Source organism: Solanum stenotomum, chromosome 8 (assembly GCF_019186545.1).
Source record: "Solanum stenotomum isolate F172 chromosome 8, ASM1918654v1, whole genome shotgun sequence".
Classification (NCBI taxonomy): domain Eukaryota; kingdom Viridiplantae; phylum Streptophyta; class Magnoliopsida; order Solanales; family Solanaceae; genus Solanum; species Solanum stenotomum.
The window spans coordinates 52103987-52126269 of record NC_064289.1 but is presented as its reverse complement, the minus strand read 5'-3'; the positions used below and the strand labels follow the sequence as shown (position 1 = coordinate 52126269).

Genomic DNA, 22283 nt, shown 5'->3' with positions numbered 1-22283 from the left:
TTAGATGACTCCTTAAGATGTTTTTAGCATAGACTAGTGGATCCACTTAGTTAAGGCATTCTATATGACGGCAAATTATAGGACAGTTCTGGCAGCGTGGGCAAGACGTTGTATCACCACTTAGGCTCATAATGGTGGTTAACGGTTAGAGAAACTCCCACAGAAACTATATTACTTTGATAAATAAGTAAAGTTGAGTTCGTTATTACATATGTTTAAAAAATTGAGTTGTTATTTACTGTTCTAAATGATTTGTATAAATTGCACTATTATTGTTGTTTTACACTACATTTTAAGTTGAGTTATTCATGAATTGAGTAAAGCCAAGGTAAGTGTTACTTACAGATCATTTTCAAGCTTAAGTTGTGTTTAGCATTCTTACTCGCATACTCGTACATTCAACGTACTGATGTCAGTTGGCCTACATCGTCTTATGGTGCAGACACAGGTAACCAGGATCAGCATCCAGCGCCTCGTTTTTCATGTTGAGCACTCGAAGTCAGTTGGTGAGCCTCCTTGCTTTCCGAAGGGTCCTTTTCATAATTGTTTAAGCTTTTCAGTTGTTAGGATGATCGGGGGTCCTGTCCTGACATCCCTCTTTATTTTAGAGGCTTTATAGACACTTAGTAGTCGGTTGTATTTACAATATTATTTCATATGTTAAAACTTGAGTTGCCATTTTGGCCAAGTTGAATGTTTGACCTTTAAACATTCTTAATTATTTTATTAAACAGTTGAGTAAAGTGCATTTGATCATTGTAATAATGCTTAGAGTTTTTCGCTGCGTAAGTATGTCAGGCCAAGGGTTCGCTTGGGGCCACCAATTGTTCTCGAGTTCCAGTCCTGCCCAGAGTTTAGGCTCGGGGTGTGACAAACTTGGTATCAGAGCACAGAGTTTAAGAGTCCTAGGGAGTCTATGAAGTTGTGTCTGTAGAGTCCTAGTTATCGGTGTGAAGCGCGCCATATCTATAATTAGGAGGCTGCAATATTTAGGAATTCATTTACTTCTTTCATACTCACTTCGTGCGATAAAGTGTATCTCTATAAAAGTCTCTTTCTAACTCATGCTTACATGTACTCAATTTTGAGCTGGCATATGGTCGAGAGTGCCTTCTAGAAGCGTTTCTTTACTCGTGAGCTAAGAGAAGCAAAGAGATGGTTGGTGACATGAGGAGTAGAATAAGTTTGTTTGTTGTTGGGTTGTCCCGTCTATCAAGCAAAGAGGGAAGGGCAACGATGCTAATTGGAGACATGGATATATCAAGGTTGATGGTCTATGTGCAGCAGGTTGAGGAAGAGAAGCTGAGGGATAGGGAGGAATTTAGAAATAAGAAGGCTAAGACAGGGAATGAGTCCGGATAGTAGAAAAGTAATGTGAACCATTTGTTCTTTCAGCAAAAGCAAAAGGGACCTGCTACATCATATGCTAGTGCACCGGCACCCAAAAACAAAGGTGAGTATAATAGCCAAAATTCCCAACACTTCAGAGCTAGAACTGCACAGTCTCAGGGTAGTGTGGTACGAGGAGGTAACTGGGCTCCTACATGTGCTAACTATGGTAGAACCCACCCAGGTAAGTGTCGTGATGGCCAGTCAGGTTGTTTCAAGTGTGGACAAGAGGGTCACTTCATGAAAGAGTACCCTAAGAACCGAAAAGGTAGTGGGAATCAGGGCAATAGAGCCCAATCTTCATCAGTTGCTCCACCAGACAGGCTGCACCTAGAGGAGTTACTTTCGGTACTGGAGGAGGAGCCAACCGTCTTTATGCGATCACTAGTCACCAAGAGCAAGATAACTCTCTAGATGTTGTCACTTGTATGATCTAAGTCTTCAACTTTAATGTTCAGCCTGAGAAACTTCTTGAGCCTTCGGTGCTTCTACACCTGATAGTGAGTCTATTCTAGCAGAAAGAGTTTCATGATTTTTCTATTTTCGTCAATCACAAGAGTACCATCGCTGATTTAGTTGAGTTAGACATGGTAGTTTTTTATGTCATTCTAGATATGGACTGGCTTCATGCCTGTTATGCATCAATAGATTGTAGAACTCGAGTAGTCAAGTTCTAGTTTCTAGTGAACCAGTTATAGAGTTGAAGAGCAGTTTAGCAGTGCCTAAGGGTCATTTTATTTCGTACCTTAAGGGAAGAAGGTTAGTTTCCAAGGGGTGTGTCTATCACTTAGTCCGAGTTAGTGACTCTAGTTATACCCCATATTCAGTCAGTTTCAGCAGTAAGAGAGTTTCCAGAAGTCTTTCTTGATGATCTTCCCGGAGTCCCTCCGGAGAGAGAAATAGACTTCGGTATAGACATTCTCCAAGATACTCGTCCTGTGTCTATTCCGCCATATAGAATGGCACCAGCAGAGTTGAAGGAGCTTAAAGAACAGTTGAAAGACCTCCTTGATAAGAGCTTTATTAGACCAAGTGTCTCACCTTGGGGCGCTCCGGTCTTATTTGTGAGAAAAAAAGGATGGTTCCCTTAGGATGTGTATAGATTACCGTCAGTTAAACAAGTAACCATAAAGAACAAATATCCTCTCCCAAGGATTGATGATCTTTACGATCAGCTTCAGGGTGCTACTTATTTCTCTAAGATAGGCCTCAGATCAAGCTACCATCAGTTAAGAGTGAGGGAATGTGATATTCCAAAGATAGAATTCAAGACGCGTTATGGTCATTATGAGTTTTTGGTCATGTCCTTTGGTTTGACCAATGCACCTGCAACGTTCATGGACCTTATGAATATAGTTTTCAAACCTTATTTAGATATGTTTGTTATCTTCTTCATTGATGAAATACTAATCTATTTAAGGAATGAAGAAGATCATGCTAGTCGTCTCAGAATAGTTCTCCAGACTCTAAAAGATAGAAGGTTGTATACCAAGTTCTCTAAGTGTGAGTTTTGGCTTGAATCTGTGGCATTCTTAGGCCACATTGTGTCTAGAGAGGAAATTAAAGTTGATACTCAGAAAATTGAGGAAATGCAGAATTGGCCTAGACCCACATCTCCAACTAATATTAGGAGCTTCTTGGGTTTGGCTGGCTATTATAGAAGGTACGTAGAGGAGTTCTCATCTATTTCATCCCCTTCGACCAAGTTAACTCAGAAGACAGTGAAGTTTCAATGGTCTGAAGCTTGTGAGAAAAACTTTTAGAAATTGAAAAAGAGGTTGACTACTGCCCCAGTTTTGACATTACCAGAAGGTACTCAAGGCTTTGTTGTCTATTGTGATGCATCTAGAGTTGGTTTGGGTTGTGTGTTAATGCAGAATGACAAGGNTATAGAAGGTACGTAGAGGAGTTCTCATCTATTTCATCCCCTTTGACCAAGTTAACTCAGAAGACAGTGAAGTTTCAATGGTCTGAAGCTTGTGAGAAAAACTTTTAGAAATTGAAAAAGAGGTTGACTACTGCCCCAGTTTTGACATTACCAGAAAGTACTCAAGGCTTTGTTGTCTATTGTGATGCATCTAGAGTTGGTTTGGGTTGTGTGTTAATGCAGAATGACAAGGTTATATCTAATGACTCCAGACAGTTGAAAGTTCATGAGAAGAATTACCCAACCCATGACTTAGAGTTGGTAGTTGTAGTATTTGCTTTGAAACTATAGTGTCATTATTTGTATAGTGTTCATGTAAATGTATTCACTGATCACAAAAGCCTTCAGTATGTGTTTACTCAAAAAGAGCTTAATCTCAGACAGAAGAGGTTGTTAGAATTACTCAAAGATTATCACATGAGTGTTCTTTATCACCCAGGTAAGGCTAATGTTGTTGTTGATGCTTTGAGCAGGTTGTTTATGGATAGTAGTGCCAATGTCGAGGGAAAAAAGAGAGAATTAGCGAAAGATGTGCATAGACTTACACACCTGGGAGTCCAACTAATGGATTCCACAGAGGGAAGAGCGGTGGTGATGAATGGGGTTGTATCATCATTAGTATCAGAAGTAAAAGAGAAGCAGGATCAAGACCCAATTTTGCTTGAATTAAAGGAAAATGTTCATAAGCAGAAATTTATCGCTTTTTAACAAGGGGGAGATGGTGTGTTGAGGTATTAAGGTAGATTGTGTGTACCAAGAGTGGATGAACTCCAAGAGTGGATCATGGAGGAAGCTCATAGCTCCAGATATTCCATTTATTCGGGTTCCACAAAGATGTATCGCGATTTGAGAGAAGTGTATTGGTGGAGTAGCATGAAGAAAGGCATTATAGAGTTTGTGGCTAACTGTCTGAATTGCCAACCAGTTAAAGTAGAGCATCAAAGGCCCGGTGGTTTGGCTCAGAATATAGAACTTCCGGAATGGAAGTGGGAGATGATTAATAGGGATTTCATCACAGGTTTGCCAAGGTCTCACAGGCAGAATGATTCGATTTGGGTGATTGTAGACAGAATGACAAAATCAACCTACATTTTAACGGTAAAGACTACCCATACAGCAGAGGATTACGCCAAGCTGTATCTTCAAGAAGTGGTTAGACTTCATGGAGTTCCGGTCTCCATTATTTCAGACAGAGGTGCATAATTTACTGCACAGTTTTGGATGTCATTCCAAAAAGGATTGGGTTCAAAGGTGAACTTAATTACTATTTTTCATCCTCAGACAGATAGTCAAGTAGAGTGCAATATTCAAACTTTAGAAGAAATGTTGAGGGAATGTGTGATTGATTTCAAAGGGAATTGGGATAATCACCTACCTCTCATTGAGTTTGCTTAGAACAATACTTACCACTCTAGCATCCAAATGGCTCCTTATGAAGCTCTTTATGGGAGAAGATGCAGATCTCCTATTGGACGGTTTGAAGTTGGTGAAGTCGTGTTGATAGGACCTGATTTAGTTCATAAGTTATGGAGAAAGTGAAAGTGGTTCAAGAGAGGTTGAAAATAGCGCAAAGTCGTCAAAAATCCTACACTGATGTTAGGAGAAGGAAGTTAGAGTTTGAAATAGATGATTGGGTATATTTAATCGTTTCACCCATGAAGGGTGTCATGAGGTTTGGTAAGAAGGGGAAACTTAGTCCCCGGTATATTGACCCTTACAGAATATCCGAAAGGGTTGGTAATGTAGCTTACGAGTTAGAGCTACCCCAAGAGCTAGCAGCGGTTCATCCAGTATTTCATGTCTCCATGTTGAAGAAGTGCAAAGGGGACCCTTCAATTATCATACCAACTGAAGATATTGGGATCAAGGATAGCCTATCTTATGAAGAGATTCCAGTTCAGATTCTAGATCGCCAAGTTCGCAAGTTGAGAACAAAAGAGGTAGAATAAGTCAAAGTTCTTTGGAGGAATCAGTTTGTTGAGGAAGCTACTTGGGAGGCTGAGGAGGACATGAAGAAGAGGTATCCATATCTCTTCGAATCCAGAGAAGTTCCAAATTAAGGTACTAATTCTATTCTTAGTACTCTTTCATTTATAAGCTAGCATGTTGAAATTGATATGCTTGTTAGGTGTTTGAGTTGAATGTTAGGTGTTACACCCTTAGCCTAGTAAGAGAAATCTCATTCGAGGAAAAATGTTCTCAAGGGGGAAATATTGTAACATCTCGCTATTTGAAAGAACTAGGAAGAGTTAAAAATTGGAAATAGTCATTTTAGGAAGGAATGGAAAAATCTGGAAATTTGGTTAAGTTATGTTAAGTATGATTTTTCGTCAACTTCAAACGACCAAAAATCCTAGCTCAGGATGAGTTAGGTATGCTTCCAGATACCATAGGAAATATCTTTGTATTATCTTTCCAACACCGCCAAGTTTGCACGATTTCGAGCTTGTATGAGTGAGATATCCCCATTGGAAGTTCAGTTGTCTGGATAAGGAAAGTCCAATCCAGATTTTGAAAGGGTAGTTTGGTCTTTCCCTTGCCCAATTGTTTTATTTCGTTTTGGTAATTAAGTTAGGGTCTAATTAGAATTAGATCATTTTACGCTTTTACCAAAATACGGTAGGGCTTGGAGAAAAGAGAAAAGAGGAGAGAGGAAAGAGCAGAAGAAAAGTTCATAGCTCGTCGAATTCTTTGAGAATTTCGTGTGGATTTCGCCAAGGGTTAATCCCTACAAGGTATGTGAGTCTTGCATAACGTTGTGTTCATTAATCCACGCACCAAACATCTTTATTTCAGCGTGAATTCATCCTAAAAAAGTTTGAAAGTTTGATGTTCTTGATATATATTCTTGAATTTGATGTCATTCTTGAATTGGGCTGAGATTGAGAAGTTTCTGAGATCATTACGTCGAATTATAGAATTGTTTGGAGTTAGGTTCTTAGGTACATTTGTTGGGTATTTGAATCTAAAAATAATTTGGGAAAAAGAACCGAGTATGGGCGAATTGAGCTGGAAAACGAAGAAGGAAATTAGTCGGGGAAATATGAGCACTGGCTCCACGTCGCGGACCTGCTCCTCAAATTTGAGAAAAATCTCTTCACGTCGCGGGGAGCGATCACGGACCGTTTTGCCTCAAAAAGTATTTTCGCGACCAAAAATTTAAATACATCTCCGCGTCGCAGACCAGCTTTCAGACAGTGATTTTTTTTATCTTTTCTCATGTTTAGCTATCTAAAAACACTCCTAAACATCATGAGATATTTCCTATCACAAATCACAATCCTTGAATCCATAATTCAATTCAAGGAAAGTTAAGAGTCAAATTTAGAAGTTAAGAAGCAAGTCAAGAGAAGTTCATTAAAGTTTTTTACAAATCTTTCACAAACATTTTAAATTTGTTCTAAGACTTAAGTTTTAAGTTAAGCAAAGAGTAGAGATTTGAGTTCATTTCTCCAAAAGTTATAGGGAACTAAGTATTCCCAAGAGTTTAAAATGTTTTCACATTTCAACAAGAAAGGCAAACACCGATTTCCAAGAGAGCTTTTAAGCTAAGTTTTGAGTAATTATCTCAAACCAAAGAAAGAAATTTATTTTAAATGTATGATTGATATTACACCCTTAGCCTAGTAAGAGTAATCTCATTCGAGGATAATTGTTCTCAAAAGGGAGATATTGTAACATCTCGCAAATTGAAATAACTAGGAAGAAGTTAAAGAATTTGAAATAGCCATTTTTAGAAAGAATATAAAAATCTGGAAAATGGTTAAGTATGTTAAGTTGAGTTTCTCGTCAACTTCAAATGACCATAACTCCTTGCTCAGGATAAGTTAGGTGTGTTTCCAGGTATGCAGGAAAGATCTTGGAATAATCTTTCCAAAGCCGCCAAGTTTGCGCTATTCCAAGTTCGTATGAGTGAGATATGCCCTTTGGAAGGTGGATTGTTTGAATAAGGAAAGTCTAATTCGGATTTTTGAAGGGTAGTTTAGTCTTTTCCTTACCCATTTAATTAAATCCATTTTTTTGTAAATTATTTCGAGTGTAAAATGAGTTAGTTTTGTTTACGCAATTAAGAAATACGCTAGGGCTTTGAGAGGAGGGAAAAGAGGAGAAAGGAGAAAAGAAACTCAAGATTCGTCTTTCGTTGTGGAATTCGCCAAGGATTCGATCCTACAAGATATGTGAGATTCTCATAGCGTTGGGTTCATTCACCCACGCCCCAATCATGTTTGTTTCAGCGAAATTCGTTTCTAGAAAGTTGAAAGTATGATGTTCTTGAATTATGTTCTTAGAGTTTGCTTTAGTTCTTGAGATTTGATGGGATTGTGGAGTTCTTGATTGAATCGTGTCGATTTAAGAGTTGTTTTGAGTCAGATTCTTGTGTATATATACTGGGTATTTGAATCTATAGAGGAAATTACAAAAAGAATTGGATTTTGTTGAATTGAGGTGAGAGTTTGAAGAAGGGAAAAGTCAAGCAGGTTTTGGCACGCAAGTCCGCGTCGCGGACTTGCCTCCCTAGTGCACAAAAATCACCTCCGCATCATGGTTAGGATGGGGACTCCTCTATTTCAAAATTTAATTTCGCGATTAAATATTTAAATGCATCTCTGCATCGCGGACTTATTCCCAGACTGTGATTTCTTGATCTTTTCTCATGTTTAGCTATCTAAAAACACTCTTAAACATCATGAGATCTTCCCTATCAGAAATCACAATCCTTGAATCCATAGTTCAATTCAAGGAAAGTTAAGAGTCAAGTCAAGTAAAGTTAAGAGTCAAGTCAAGAGAAGTTCATAAAAGTTTTCAAAAGTCTTTACAAATGTTTTAACTTTGTTTTAAGACTTAAGTTTTATGTTAAGAAAAGAGTAAAGAGTTGAGGTTTATGTTGGGGCCCAAAGAGAAAACTGTGTTTTGAACAAAACGAAACCATTCTCGATAGCATCAAATTTTATTTTGCTTAATGTTGTTATAAACCTTCACCTTTGTAAGAAAATAAGTCTTAATCATGTATGAGGAAAAAATATGGCATCATGGTGTAATAAGGAGCCTCCCGATCTCTTCAATTTGTGATTGTGGATTACTCTAACATGATCACAAAGGGTAATAATGTCATGAAAATAAAAGTCAAAATAATAAAAAATTATTTCATTTCAAGACTTTTGAGGATTTTGAAGCTCCACCTATGACAATTATTCTCTACCTGAGTTCCTACATCAAATCTCTAAATCAATCCTACGAGTCAGTCGTACGACCCGTCAAACTCTCCACAGTTCTTCCTATCAAGTCGTAGGTCCAACATTCAGAAACTTAATTTTTCAAAACTCAACTTTGGTCTACGACTTCCTTCCTACGACCCATAGGAATTCCTACAGTTCGTAGGTTGAACTCATAGAAACTTGCTTTAGTCAATTTTTCTGCATTTTTCTTTCCTTTTGGACTTTTCAACTTCCGAAGTTTTTACAGAAAAAGACTCAAATATCCTTTAAAATAACTGCATGGAAAACCTACCATTGCAACCTACGACTTGTAGGAATTCTTAAAGACTATATTGGTCAACCGTAGTTTGAGTGATTGGGCCTAAAATTCATCTAACTTCGATGAGACCTTCCGACGGTCCGTATACCCAAACCAAAGAACTCAAATTTTACCCCAAAATTTCACCAAGTTTGGATTGCTTCTAAGGAACCCATCTACGGTCTGTAGAACATCCCACGATTTGTTCTGGTCAAAGGTTGATCAAGTTATTGGGACTTCAAAGTGAAAGCCGCCAAAAACTGGCGGAATGCTCTCGAAACCAATTCACTTGAGTGAGACAGAGGAGATTGGAATTTCGTGTGTAGGGGTGAAATCCGGAGATCTACGAAGGAACGCCAAAAGCGAAGGCAGCTCTCTGGGTCCCTACCGACGCACCATTTCTCAAAACTTGACCCACTTCCTACGAATGCACTCTATAGTCTGTAGAAGCATCTACGACCCGTAGAATGGATCTGTAGAACACAACCAGTAGCTAATAAGTGAAATCTTTCCTTTTTCAAATTCTGAGGTGTTACATTTATTTATGTATAATATTGATTCAAAAATTGAATATGTAAATTTTAATTTAAATAAAATAAAATTTTAATCACAATATTTGTAATAGATATTTAAAATAGGTTCTCTCTATAAAGTAATCTTAGTATTAAAAGTACATTGATACATACCATTTTTTCATAATTTGATTCTTAAAAGAGCACTTTTTTAAAAAAACTTAGTCAAACAAAATTTTCTTATCAAAAGCATTTTTCAAATGAATTAGCCAAACACAAATAGATTATTTTCTAAAGCATTTTTTAGAAAAGTCATTTTTAAAAAGTGTTTCTAGAAAAAAACAGTTTATAGCAGAAATTGAAATAGGCTCTAGCAGCATAATATCATTTGTATTCTATTAGCAATTAATTAGATAGATGTACTAGCTTTATTTCAACATATCATAAACTTATTTTTATTTTATGACACATAATATTTTTTTACCAGTAATTTAAAGATACAAATTTACTAGCCTTATTTGAACTAGTACAATAAATTCATCTATATCTTTTATAAAGTAATTAAAAATTACAGATTTATAAAAATTATACTAATTAATATGATAATTTCATATCTTCCTTCAGCCCATATATAAGAGTCCTAAATAGCATAGACAATTCATACTTTCATAGTATACAAAAGTTCAATAGTGAAAAAAACATGAAGAGTTTCACTATGCCTTTTCTTTTCTCTATGACAATATTTTTCACTTTGTTTGACCATTCACTAGGTATGATTTTTTTATCCGATGCATATGAAATTATTTTATCAATAAGTATGTGTTCAGATATATGTTTTCATTATTCACTTTTTTTAATCATGTCGATTTATGTGTAATCTTCTCATTAATTTTTATCAGGTGATGATACTAAATTTTGCCCAGGAACTTTTACGACTAATGATGTCTGTGCTAATATTAGTTGTGGAAATCTAGCTCTATTTCACTGGCCATCAAGTTCGATGCCTCCTGATTGTGTTTGTACTGCAGCAGGAAGCAATCAAAGTCTTTGTACCTATCAAATTCGTTGTTAAATAAAATTATGCAATAAAAATGGTTATTATTGATGTTAATTGAGTAATCATACATGTCCATTTAATTATTGAGAATAAACAAAAACAAATAGAAATCAAAAGTTCAACAATATTTTTTATATCACAACGATGAACCGCGGGTGCATCCCCTTACTGTTCGTCTTCAACTACAAATTGAAGAGGTTTAGTGGTTTAATGGGGAGAAAAAAGGAGGAGAAAGTGATAATCTTACATGGATCTAATCTACAATACTGGAATGCAAGGGCCATGCCCTCGTTGAAGTTTACCAAAATTCAAACTGGAAGGTACATCTACAAGGCAAAAGAAGTCAATGGAGAAAAAGAGGTCATAAATTAACAGTTATATGTCTTTGACAGCTGAGAACAATAGCAATAACCACAATGAAGAACATCTCCAGCGGCTACAACAACAAGGAAGAGAAAGAGTAGGTGGAGAAATTGGAAATTAAAGGCTCAATTAGGAAACTCAATTGTAGGGTCGTGTTTATTTTCACCTGGTCAGGTCACTTTTGGGTCGACCAGGTTCCTTTTTGTATTATTGGCTCATTTTGAATAATTAATAACATGGACAATGCATCCAAATTTAAATAAATAAATAAAAAGAACAATATTTTTTGTAAGTGGAAAAGCATAACTTTAAAAGTTGTGAGATCAAAATAGCAATTAAAAGTTGAACAATATTTTTTTCCTTCAAACAAGTGTCATATAAAAACAATGTAATAATAAATTATATAAATCATTATTATCACATATATTTACTTGCCTTTTGCATCTTCAAAATTAAAATAGATAGATGAAGTTGATTGTTCAAGAAAGTCATTAGGTGCCCAGTTAAATGACCAATAAATTATATCATTTTTTAGAGTAAATAATCACCATAAAATTTAGATCATTATACATTCTATAGGTATAATAATTGCGCTATTTATTTAACAACTTTGAGAGATAAATTTTGTTATTTAATTGCTTATTTTTTTGTCGCTAACACCATTAAAGTTACAATTTTAAAAGGTAAGTTCATTTTCTTCTTTTTATCTACTAAAAATAGAAATTAGCGACGAACAAATTATGCAGTTAAAAAAAATTATTTCTCATATTTATCGATTAATTAATAAGATATTATAAGTCACAAGATATTTAGTGACAAATTAGCGATGAAGTTTGTAACTAATATCATCTTATTTTTCTATTAGTATTAATATCTAATATAGTGGTAGGTGGATAGTAATTTTCACTCTTGAATAAAAGTTTGGGGTTCGATCTTTGAGGATTAAATAACATCTGGTAGGGGCGTTTTACCTCCAAAATAATACTTTCCGACTCAAATCTACATTAGTTGGATGGAAAATGGGTATCAAACACTGTGTGAAAAAAAATAAAACAAAAAAACTTTCTATAACTATCCACAAAATTATATTATATTTTACTTTCCAATGTTCGATTAAATGGCTCTCTTATTAATAATGTTTCAACCCGATTATGAATTTTAGATTTAACTTTTTTTTTTGTTATCCATGAATATGTAGAAGTTATATTTACCATTTGGAACTTATTTGAGAGGTTTATGTTGGGGCCCAAAGGGATGAGTATGTTTTGAACAATAAAAAAATCATTCTTGATAGTATTGGATTTTGTTTTTCTTAATGTTGGTATAAGATTTTGTATTTGTAAGAGAATAAGTCGTAATCGTGTATGAGGAAAAAATATGGCATCATGGTGTAATAAGGAGCCTCGCGATATCTTTAATTTGTGATCATAGATGACCCCAGCAGGATCACAAAGGGTAATAATTTCATTAAAATAAATAGTGAAAATAAAAAAAAATTAATCCATTTCAAGATTTTTGAGGATTTTGAAGCTCCACCTAGGACAATTATTTTCTGCTTGAGTTCCTACGTCAAATCTCTAAATCAATCCTACGAGTCAGTCCTACAACCCGTCAAACTGTCTACAGTTCGTCCTATCATGTCGTAGGTCAAATATTCAAAAACTTAATTTTTCAAAATTCAACTTTGGTCTACGACTTCCTTCCTACGACCCATAGGAGTTCCTACGGTTCGTAGGTTGGACTCGTAGAAACTTGCTTTGGTCAATTTTTTGGCATTATCTTTCTTTTTAGACTTTCCAACTTCCGAGGTTTTTACAGAAAAAAGAGACCCAAAGACCCTTTAAAATAACTGTATGGCATACCTACAATTGCAACCTATGGCTTGTAGGAATTCTTACTGACTATATTGGTCAACCATAGTTTGACTGACTGGGGCCTAAAATTCATCTAACTTCGATGAGACCTTTCGACGGTCCGTATACCCAAACCGCAGAACTCAACTTTTATCCCAAAATTTCACCAAGTCTAGATTTGTCATGACCCAGACCATCGTGATTGGCACCCACACCAACCCTCCGGTGGGAGAACCACTACTACAACCCAAACCAAGCAACTAAATCAAAATTCTAAAGCATTTATGTTACGGAAGCAAGTTAAATACTAAGGAAAGAAATAGAGCTCCCATAAACTCTAACAAAAGTCTAACAATAATAAACTAATATTGCGGAAGTAATGCCTAGAACCTGAAGGTCAATGTACCAAAACATCTAAAGTTCAACAAGTCTAAACAAGAAGGGATACAACCCCAAACTAATGAACTAATACTAACTAGAACAAGCCTAAGTCCGAAATGGTGGACATAGACGAAAGATAACTCATGGAAGCCCGAAAGAATTGGCTCACTCTTGAAATTGAACGATCACTGATCTTCTAAGAGAGGTCTGTCAATAGCCACCGGAAAATGCCTTGTACTCAACAAAAATAAGAGCAAGTGCAGTATCAGTACACAATCACAGTGTACTGGTAGGATCACACGGCTATCCCACTAAGTGTAACATACATAAGTCAATACAACAATATAATCACATGCATATATCGAACATATACAATATCATCAACATTTACAAACAACAAACTATTTTACATTCTCAAGATACACAATTACGACTAGTCATTGGTCCTCTCATGGAACCCAAACCCAAATAGTTACCATACCGGAACATGGTACCCGATCCAATGCTTATGCCGGAACGTGGCAACCGATCCCATAATTATGCTAGAACATGGTAACCGATCCCAATTAGTTATGCCGAAACGTGGCAACCGATCCATTCAACACACCACAATCACAAGTATCTTCTCAAGTTCATACAAACAAGTCATGATTCATGGCATTCATCATTCATCTATCTCATTTACGTTTAGTGTGATCAATAATGCAACATTCACATACATGCAAGTATTATAATAAAGCAAGAACAAACATATATCACACAAACATATAATCACAACCATCACCTACATCGGAACAAACTTGAAACTCAAAAAAACTTGATCCTTCCCTTTCCGGATTCGTTTCGCTTGTTCTTGGTCTACAAACAATCAATATAATACGGGAATCAATAAACAATCACTAATTACCCAGATTACTAACAATTTAACAACCATAATCATACCCATAATCCCAAGTATCCAAATTAGGGTTGTTTCCACCATAGAATCTAGATCAAAACCCTCCTCTATTGATAATTACCCATTTTATTACATTCTACAGATCGAAAAATGGATTAGGAGAGTGAAAAGCTTACATTTAGCCTCAAAAATGGTGAAAATGAGTAGGAGTTGCTTGGGGTTCGTTCCTTAGCTCAAGTCAAAAAGTGCATAATAAGGTCGTTTAGGGGTTTATTAACGACCTTAAGTCGCGTCGAGTCTGCCACAGCGGCCCTTACCCCGCTGTAGCTACCCAACTAGAGCGGTAGAAACCCCCGTCAAGGCGGCTTNCCAAATTAGGGTTGTTTCCACCATAGAATCTAGATCAAAACCCTCCTCTATTGATAATTACCCATTTTATTACATTCTACAGATCGAAAAATGGATTAGGAGAGTGAAAAGCTTACATTTAGCCTCAAAAATGGTGAAAAATGAGTAGGAGTTGCTTGGGGTTCGTTCCTTAGCTCTAAAAGTCAAAAAGTGCATAATAAGGTCGTTTAGGGGTTTATTAACGACCTTAAGTCGCATCGAGTCTGCCACAGCGGCCCTTACCCCTCTGTAGCTACCCAACTAGAGCGGTAGAAACCCCCGTCAAGGCGGCTTTCACGAACCAGTGAGCTATTTTAATAATTCTAAGATCCCAATTTCACAAAACACCTCTAATCCACGATGCTCAGAAAATACCCTTTCACGCTAAGATTGATTACGGGAGTTCTACTAGCCCAAATTCAATTTCATTAAGTCGTACGGATTCCTTAGCGAGTTATCTAACTACTCATGTAATAAAAATCATAGTTAACTCACCCGATTGTTATTAGATTTCCCTACACCTTAAAATCTCCAATTTCATCCAAATCTGGACTAGGTTGGGCAATCCAAATACTATGGACAAAAAATTGGCCCCAAATTTTCCCCCGTTGGCATTTCTATAACGACTGGAACAGGTCGTTACAATAGATACCAATTTACCTATCACTCATCCCCGAGTGACAATCTTACGAAAAATAGGCTAAGGAAGGAATGAAGTAGTACCTTAATCGACGAACAATTGGGGATACGTGTCTCGCATGTCCCTCTCGATTTCCCAAGTAGCTTCTTCAACTGAACAATGCTTCCATTGAACCTTCACAGACTTAATCTCCTTGGTCCTCAACTTACGCACATCACGATCAAGAATTATAATCGGTTCCTCCTCATATTGGAGGTCCTTGTCTAACACAATTGAGTCCCACTTAATGATATAATCCTCATCACCATGATATCTCTTCATTCTTCAACATGGACACATGAAATTCGAGATAAACCCCCGATAGGTTAGGAGGTAAATCCAATCTATACGCTACCGGTCCTACACATTCAAGAACTTCAAAGGGACCAATGTATCGCGGACTTAACTTACCCTTTTTGTCGAATCTCATCACCCTTTTCATGGGTGATACTTTAAGAATAATATTCTCACTGGTTTGAAACTCCATGTCTCTTACCATATGATCGGCATACCTCTTTTGTCTACTCTGGGTTGTTAGAAGCTTAGCATGAATACTCTTCACCTTATCTTGAGCATCCTTCATTAAATGAACCCCCAAAGGTTTCATATCCCTAGCCCAAACTATCCTATGGGTGATCTACATCCCCTCCCATAGAGTGCCTCAAATGATACCATATGTATGCTGGAGTGATAACTATTATTATAGGAGAATTCACACAAAGGTAGGAACCTATCCCAATGCCCTCCACGGTCAATCACACATGCCCTTAACATGTCTTCTAACACTTGAATAGTCCTCTCTGACTGTCCATCTGTCTGTGGATGGAAGGTTGTACTAAAAGTAAGTTGTGTGCCCAATTCATCATGCAATTTCCTCCAAAACTTGGATGTGAATTGGGTACCACGGTCTGAGATGATAGAGAGGGGCACCCCGTGCAACCTCACTATCTCTTTCACATACACCTTAGCCAATTGTTCAGCATTATAATCTATTCTTACCAGAATAAAGTGGGTTGACTTAGTCAATCTATCAACCACTACCCAAATAGAATCAAACATCCCCAAAGTCTTGGGAAGACCAACCACGAAATCCATGGATATCATTTCCCACTTCCATTCCAGAATTGGCATTGTTTGAAGTAAACTAGCAAGCCTTTGATGCATACTTCACTTGTTGACAATTTTGACACTTCGCCACAAAGTCCGCTATATCTTTCTTCATGCCTGGCCACCAATAAATTCGTTTCAAATCTTACGTCTTGGTCACACCCGGATGAATAGAATATCGCAAACCATGAGACTCTGCCAACAATTTCTCAATCAAGTCATCTACTCTAGGAACGCATATTCTCCTTTTGAAATTGATCACACCATTCGTATTCAGAGTGGTCTCTTGTGCCTTACCAATCACAGTCTTCTTTCTAAGCTCCTCCAAATTTTCATCCTCTAATTGTTTGGCCTTGATCTCCTCAATGAATGTGGCCCTTACTTCAATACTAGCTAAACCCCCTCCTCTTTCTGAGATGCCCAACTACATGAACTTGGACTCTAAGGTCTAAATTTCCTTAGCCAAAGGTCGCTTGGATACACTCAAACAAGCTAAACTACCCATACTCATTGTTTTTCGACACAAAGAGTCTGCCACCACATTAGCCTTGCCCGGATGGTATTGAATGGTGACATCAAAATCTTTAAGTAACTCCATCCACGTTCATTATCTCAAATTCAGATCCTTTTGAGTGAACACATGCTGCAAACTACAATGATCAGTAAATACCTCACATTTCTCACCATAGAGGTAATGTCGCTACATTTTAAGAGCAAACACTACTGCTGCCAACTCTAAATCATGCGTTGGATAATTCCTCTCATGCACTTCAATTGACGCGAGGCATAAGTTATAACATTCTTATCCTACATCAACACAGCACCCAAACCAGAATGTGAAGTATCACAATAAACAATAAAATCTTTACCTTCCACCGTTAATGCTAGGATAGGTGTGGTGGTCAAGAGAGTCTTGAGCTTTTGAAAGCTCTCCTCACATTTTTCAGTCCATTCAAATGGTATCTCCTTTTTGGCGAAAATTAGTCAAGTGAGTGGCAATAGAAGCAAAGTTCTTCACGAATCGACGATAGTAGCTAGCGAGCCCCACAAAACTCCTCACTTCCGTCACGGAACTAAGCCGAACCCAATTCTTAGCCACCTCAATCTTTTGAGGATCTACCATTACCCCTTCTTTTGAAACAACATGCCCCAAAAATGCAACTGATTTCAACCAAAATTCACACTTAGAAAATTTAGCATACAACCTTTGTTTTCTAAGAACACCCAAAACAATACGAAGATGGTCGGCATGCTCTTCCTCACTTTTCAAATATACCAAAATATCACCAATGAAGACTATAACAAATGAATCAAGAAATGGTTTGAACACCCCCATTCATTAAACTCATGAAAGTTGTAGGCTCATTGGTCAAACCAAAAGACAGAACCAAAAACTCGTAGTGCCCATAGAGGGTTCTAAACAGTGTCTTGGGCACATCCTCAGGCCAATTTTCAATTGATAGTAGCCAAACCTTAGATCAATCTTAGAGAAAATGGATGCATCTTGCAATTGGTCAAAAAGATCATTTATTCGAGGTAAATGGTATTTGTTTCGAATAGTGACCCTATTTAATTGTCGGTAATCTATACACATTCTTATACTACCATCCTTTTTATTAATAAACAAGACTGAAGCACAACATGGGGAAGCACTAGGACGAATAAATCGTTTTTGAGCCTTAAGCTATCTTATCTCTGTCGCAGCCATGGGATATGGAGGGATGGAAATGGGACAAGAACCAAGCTCTAAATCAATGCAAAAATCTATATCTCTATCCGGAGGCATACTAGGCAAGTTATTAGGAAACACTTCTCTAAATTCTGACACCACAAGAATAGACCCAATGGATGGAGCCTCAATCTCAACATCTCTAATATGAACCAAATAAGCCAAGCAACCCTGCTCTACTAATTTACTAGCCTGAATGGAGGATATAATCTTAGCTTGCTTAGTCTTGTACACCCCTTCCCACTCTAATTTTTCCCTTCCCGGAATTTCTAGAGTTACAGACTTGGTATTACAACTAAGCACGGCATAATAGGGGGACAACTAATTCATGCCTAAGATTATATCAAAGTCAGTCATATCCAAAATCACCAAATCAGCCCAAGTCTAAAAACCCATAAACAAAATAGGACAAGCACGATAGACATGGGTAACTATGACTGACTCTCCAATTGGAGAAGAAACATTGATAGGGGCATAAAGTATATCACAAATCATATCAAATTCTGAGGCAAATCGCACGGATACATAAGACTAAGTAGAACTCGAATCAAATAACACATTAGCCATCCGGTCACATACAAGAATAGTACATATGATCACCACATCAGATGCCTCTGTCTCATTCTTGCTCAGAAAAGCATAACACTAAGCCATAACATCTTGACGAGCCACTTCCCTGCCTGGGTGCACGTTACCCCTGCATGCATTACCATTTCCTCTACCTCCACGGCCTCGCTGATTACCTCCTCGCCCACCTTATGGACGCTCTCGACCATTATTATCATTCCCCGCGGGTACCACTGCTCTAGACTGCTGCTGCGCGGAATCTAACACACGTGGGTGGGGACAATCTCTCCTCACATGCCCAGGTTCACCACAATTGTAACATGTACGATCAAAAGAGGGTTTGCTGCCCGTCGAAGGTACGACTCATTGGCTATCCTGAATCAAATTATAAGGTAGAGTTCTCGAGTAATTACCTGTAGAAGCGGGCATAGCGGACTGAATTGGCTTGGCTGCCAGCGTTGGCCTCCCTGAACCTCTGGAATAAGAACCTTGAAAGTTGCCTGAATTCTTGTCCCTTTTTGCCAATGTCTTAGCCTGACCGTCTCGCCTCAGCCCCTCCACTTTCTTAACATAGTTTGTTACCTTATTAAAGCTCCTCCCTGGAGAAGTCGTATGAACAGATAATACTTGCAACTCAAAATTTAGTCCCCTAATAAATAATCGGATTCTCTCTTCCTCAGTAGTCACCAATTGAGTAGCATATCCAGACAAAGCATGAAACCTGGCCTCATAAGCAGCCACAGTCATACCACCTTGCTCCAAAGCCATGAACTCATCCTTCTTGCAATCCCTCAAAGTCATAGGCACATATTTCTCCAAAAATAGAGCATGAAATTGGGTCCAAGTAAGTGAAGGTAAAGTAGAAGATCTGCATTCCATATAAGTTCTCCACCACTACTTAGCCTCACCTTGAAGTTGAAAGGACACAAACTCAACCCCATGTTGATGGACAATTCCCAACTTATAAAGCATCTCATAGCAATCTACAATAAACTCATAAGCATCCTCATTCTCATAACCAAGAAACACATGAGGCTTTAACTTCAAAAACTTAGTCAACATTTCATTCTCATTACCAGTCATAATAGAACCCAACAAAGGACGGAAGAAAGCATTATTACCTCCCGTTCCACCCATCTTGGGCGCAGTGCTAGCAACAGGGGGATTAGAGGGAGCTTGAGTTTCTTGAACAGAAGGAAGCACTCCAGGACCAACCAACCCTTTCAAGAATGACATGATTTGCTGAGCTAACATTGGGTCTGTGGGGGGAACATCGATAGTCTCTGCCTGCACCTCTTCCTCTTGTCCCACATCCTCAACATTCTCTTCTTCAATCTCTTCAAGATACGCATGAGGGTTCTCATTCACAGGAGCATTCTCAACAGGAGCTCCATTCCCAACCGGCGCTACTCTTCCATAGCCTCTACCTCCGCCTCGATCGCAACCTCTCGCTGCAGATTCCTCAACTGGAGCATTGACGGGAGCTACGGGCCTAACGCCGTTAAATCTAGTATTAACCATTTGCAGACAAAAGAGTGAAGGAAGTTAGATACCAATTTGAATCGATAGATACCAATTGAAATCAAGTTATAGCACGAAAGGAGACAAGAGAAAATAGAGAGATTTCCTAAAGTCCTATAGCCTCTTGAAGAAAAGTAAAGGCATCCCCGTACCGTTCTACGAGACTCTACGAGACTCATTTTGGTACATCAAAATCAATGAACCTAGGCTCTGATACCAACTCTGTCACGACCCAGACCATCGTAATTTGCACTCACACTAACCCTCCGGTGGAAGAACTCACGTCTCCATAAACCATGTAGTCATCATGGGTAGTAAAGAATCATACTTTTTAGATGACTCCTTAAGATATTTTTAGCATAGAGTAGTGGATCCAATTAGTTAAGCGTTCTATATGATGGCAAAGTGTAGGAAAGTTCTGGCAGCATGGGCAAGACGTTGTATCACCACTTAGGCTCATAGTGATGGTTGTCGATTAGAGAAACTCCCACATAAACTATATTACTTTATTTATATGAGTAAAGTTGAGTTTGTTATTGCATTTTCTTTAACGAACTAAGTTGTTTTCTATTGTTTTAAAAGCTTTCTATATATTGCATGTGTTTTATTGCTTTATATTGAGTTAAGTTATCCAGGAGTTGAGTAAAGCAAGGTAAGTGTTTTTTTTCAGATTCTTTTCAAGCTTAAGTTATGTTTAGCATTCCAACTCGCATACTCGTACATTCAATGTACTGATGCCAGTTGACCTGCATCTTATTATGATGCAGACGCACGTAATCAGGATCAGCATCCAGCGCCTCGTTGATCCAGTTGAGCACTCAGAATCAGTTGGTGAGCCTCCTAGCTTTCCGGAGGATCCTTTTATTGCTTTCAGTATTTTTGTTCATTAGGATATCATGGGTCTTGTCCCGACATCCATCTCAGTTGTTTAGAGGCTTCATAGACAGAGTTAGTGATGTTAGTTCATGAGTCTTTACTTTTTCTTTTCAGTTAAGTTGAGACTTGAGTTGCCACTTTGGCAGTGAATGTTATTATAATACATTCTAAGTTATATTTTGAGCAGTTCAGTTTACTTGTTTTAAAAGTATTTATCTTGAGTAAAGTCTTCCGCTGAGTAAGTAAGTCAGGCCAAAGGTTCGCTTGGGGCCAGCAATGGTTCTCGAGTGTCGGCCACGTCCAAGGTGTAGGCTTGGGGAGTGACAAGAATGACTCAAGTCGTAACTTAGAAATTTTTGAAATGTTACAACTAGTTAATTTTATGTTCTAAAATTTATTTATGTGACTTGTGTCAAATTTATTTTTTTATAAAAAAACAAATAAATAAATATGTTGACAAAGAATTGAAGTGTTTTTTTAATTAGGATTTAAATTTACTATATTAAATCCATTTTATAAACTCGCATGCTAAAATGTAATTCGACTCCCAAATTTTGAATAAACTTGAAAAATGTACTCCCTCTATTTCTGAAAGAATGGCTTAGTTTCCTTTTTAGTCTGGTTTAAAAAGAATGACCCCTTTCCTTTTTTGGCAATACTTTAACTTCAACTTTCCACGTGGCATGTTTAAGGCCACAAGATTAAAGGGCATTTTGGTACAATTGACGTAACTTTAATTTAGAACCACAAGATTAAAAAGTCTTGTTTCTTTTCTTAAACTCCGTTCCAAGTCAAACTAGGTCATTTTTTTTAAACGGAAGGAGTAACTAATATCAGAATTATTAATTTATTTTTTGTGGAATTCGTGATTAAATGACATAAAAATAGTAATTTATTTTGTCATGTTAAATATATTTTAATGATAAATGTAGTTGAGTGATTTTTGAAGATAAAAGTTTTAAGTTGAGTAATTTTATTGGTATAAAACAAAGTTCAGTGACTTTGTTAGATAATTTCTTATGGTTCAGTAATCTTTTAAGATATTAACTCTCATGAGGACCTACGGTCTACATAAGGCTAAGGACCTGTTTGGCAACAAATATATATATTTTTTTTTAAGTTGGAAAAAAAATTGGAAACTGGTTTTTGGCCAAGTTCTCAAGTTCTAGAAAAATTTAGAATTTGGGACAAATACTATTATTTGGGAGTTTTTAAAAATTACCCCCAAACTTTTATATTTTATAAAAACACTCATCATTTATAGTTTTGGAATAATTTATTTCCTAGTTTGTTGTATAAAATATATAGCATTATATACATATTTTATACAATTTTTATCTAAACTTGCTCTCCGAAGTCGCTTCTAATAACAAGTAGTAATAATAGTTATTTGTATACCAATCAAGGGTATGTTTCTTTTGTTTTCTTCCTCTCTTTTTTTCAAATTCATATTAATTATGTCCATCGTCATTGTTTTTCACCGAACATCTTCATTATAAAATGATAATACAAACTTATGAGTA

At 37.1% G+C, this 22283-nt stretch overlaps 1 protein-coding gene across 3 annotated transcripts in view; it reads right to left on the bottom strand.

The window, feature by feature from the left end:
* LOC125875232 (probable serine/threonine-protein kinase PBL9) overlaps positions 1-22283 on the bottom strand; it is a 1122098-nt gene that overhangs the window by 697946 nt on the left and 401869 nt on the right. The window lies entirely within an intron of this gene.